The sequence below is a fragment of the Melampsora larici-populina genome (assembly GCF_000204055.1).
Source record: "Melampsora larici-populina 98AG31 unplaced genomic scaffold MELLAscaffold_11, whole genome shotgun sequence".
NCBI classification, from domain to species: domain Eukaryota; kingdom Fungi; phylum Basidiomycota; class Pucciniomycetes; order Pucciniales; family Melampsoraceae; genus Melampsora; species Melampsora laricis-populina.
In genome coordinates, this window is record NW_006768775.1 from 1,264,662 (window position 1) to 1,267,647 (window position 2,986).

Consider the following 2,986-nt stretch of genomic DNA (forward strand, 5'->3'; position numbering starts at 1 on the left):
CCGAGCGTTTGCGGGTATGCCGGAAGCAAGGAGGTCCTCTTCGATTTGGGCTCTAGTCCAACGAGTTCTTGGAGGAGCCTAGGAATCGAAAGAAGGTCATAGTGCTCAGCATTTTGAAATAACCAGGCAGTGAGTTTCCAAAATCACTGACCTTTCCGTTAGGTTGTACATTAGGTGCCATGGTTCTTCTATCGCGGTGAACGGTGATAGGAGTCGAGAGATGATGTGTTGCGAGTAGAGGGAAGTATCGAAGCCGATAGTTGTAGCTGAGTGAGTCTAGAGAATCGAATGAAGTCAACAGGGGAGACCAAGTCGAGAGATGATGTGTTGCGAGTAGAGGGAAGTATTGAAGCCGATAGTTGTAGTTGAGTGAGTCTAGAGAATAGAAGGAAGGCAACAGGGGAGACCAGGGATTGCTACCCAAGCTTGTGGCGAGATAGTGGGAGGAACTGCATGCCCTCGGAACCGGGGTAATCATGAGGCCGTGATTATGATGGTCGAGCTCCGGGTATCGTTTGGTTTGAACCATTTGAAACCGTTTTGGGTTCTTAATGAAGGAGGTGAAGAAAAAAACTTCTTTTTTTTTTGAAAACAACGTTAGATTGAGGCACAGAAAAAAAAAGACGGCAAACAAAAAATAGGAAAAAAAACAAAAAAATCATCGGCTTTGCTGGCCTGACTTTTTTTTATCATAAGATTTTTAAGACCAAATAAGAGATCGCAAAATCGTGAACCATCTCTAGAGCTGGTTTGCAAAAGTTAAAAATGTCCTTAATTTTTAAAGGCACCGAGCAACACATAAAATTTAAAAAAGGGCTGTAAAGGTTCTTCTTGAACCGCCCTATTATTACAATCTTCAACACTGGCCAGAATCAGAAGCAGAAGGCTTATAGATATTGGTTTCAACGCCACCAGCGCTCCACCCAAGATAGCGGCAGCGGGGCAGTAGCACAGCTCCCGCTCCTCTCACGCTATGGTTTTTGACGGATAGCGGGTCCTTGGCCTTGCTATAGCTATGGTCCTACCCCCAACCACCATAGCGGTTTGGACATCCGCAGTGCTATGTGGTGACGTAGCGCCCACAAGCGCTTAGTGCCACGGGGTCACATAGCAACCCATAGTGTGCAGAGTTGATGTTATCAGCCTACAATCAACTGGGTTGGTAATCTTTTCTCTCATCTCAATCAATCATTTAACAAAAAACTGATTGTTCTTGTTATTCAACAGACCACAATAAGCCAGTTGTGCGGTTCAAAAGCAACTCAAACATGGTAATATTGCCCATCAGAAGAAAGCACTCAACCTTTTTAACGGAGCGGAGCAATTTTTAAAGCCGCACCACTTTGAGATGTTGGAGCAATTTAACTTTAATAGGGGAGCGGTAGTGCTTTCTTACCTAGCGCAAACCCGCTCCACTTGGCAAAACAGCCCATATAGCGCAGCGGAGCGGAGCGCCGTGGGTGTTGTTGGTTTACTCTACAAAGCTATGTTTCCATACCATTCAGTGCCCAAGACATTGGTATGCTGTACTTACAAGAAAAGGATCCTGAGAATCATGCTGGCCATATCTGTAAGTTTGTTAATCAACTAGCCAGTTTTGTACCAATTTGTTTGGTAACATGACAAGATCTCAACCACTCGGATCATACCAAAGACATTGATTGGATTATGGGGAGCTATCTGGGGTCCTCTCAATACTCATTTAGTTTACAGTGGTTCATTGGTCATGTCACAAAAAATGACATGTTGAAATATCTGGACTTGTGATGGAATACCTTTGCTGGATTTCTGGTGATATCTACCTCATTGCCCCCAGCTACTAGTCACTGGCAGGCCAGAGACTACCACTATTTCAAGAAGTTTTCAAAGTGATTTCAGAGAAATGTTTTGGGGTAGGTTCAAAAGCAATTTCAGATGAATTTCAAAAGAACTTCTGATGGTGTCTACAAAATTATGGGCAGTTCTCCAGAGAAGAATGAACAGAATGTGGCTTCTGACCAAATAGAACCAAAGACAAATGAACTTCAAGGACCAGATTTGGCTCTCCAGTTCCAACATGCTGTGTAAGGAGATAGGGTACTTGGTGCCTTGGTCAATGTTGATCAAGTGACCCTTGGAGATGGCTGGCCAAATATCATGGGAAAACCAACATTAAATTTTGTAGATCATATAGGTCAGATCTCAACACGTCTTGGGCCACCAGCTAAGACTTCGAGCCGGTCAGGTTAGTGGATAATTGGAAGCCTTGTTCAGACAGCTAATGACAGACATATATGTCAGTCTTTTTTGTCCCTCTTTGACTACCCAAGTAACTCGCAGCTAATCTCAATCATTATTGACACATCAGAAGGACATCATATTTATTCTCATCAGATTGTTATGTTGTTCAACATACTCAAATCTTTTTCAATGTTTTTCTTTTAACAATACCTCCACTGTGTCTCCTCAGTTGGAGACAAATTCAACTGCAACTCACCAACTTGGGGATGTAAGTAGTTCAATTTTATGCAGGTGTGTTGATGTGAATAATCCCTACAAATACCAAATTAAACTTTCAGCATACTCAAACAAATATAGCTTGCTGAAGACTGATGGGGTCTATGTTCTTTATAAGTCTAAAATGGTGGCCTCAAATGTTGAAAACAGTGTTCAGATTTAATTCTATGAAATTGAACATAAAAATTTGGAAACCTCACCAAAAGAAAAGGTTTTTTTGGCAAACAATACCACAGTTTCCAAGTTAGAAATCATTGTCAAGTTTTATACTGTACAAGAAGAGTCCTATGACAAGGCCACAGCTGTGGCTATAGTGGTGTAAATAGATTGCAATACTTCTGTCATGTGTTTCAAAAATGGTTCCTCACCAATCCCTTGCCAACCGTTTCCTCAATAGGCAGATAGATGATAGTTTTCAAGGTAGCTTATTATGTATGTCCAGTATGAAGCCTGATTGCAATGCAGGACCTCTTGCAAGTTCACTATGAAT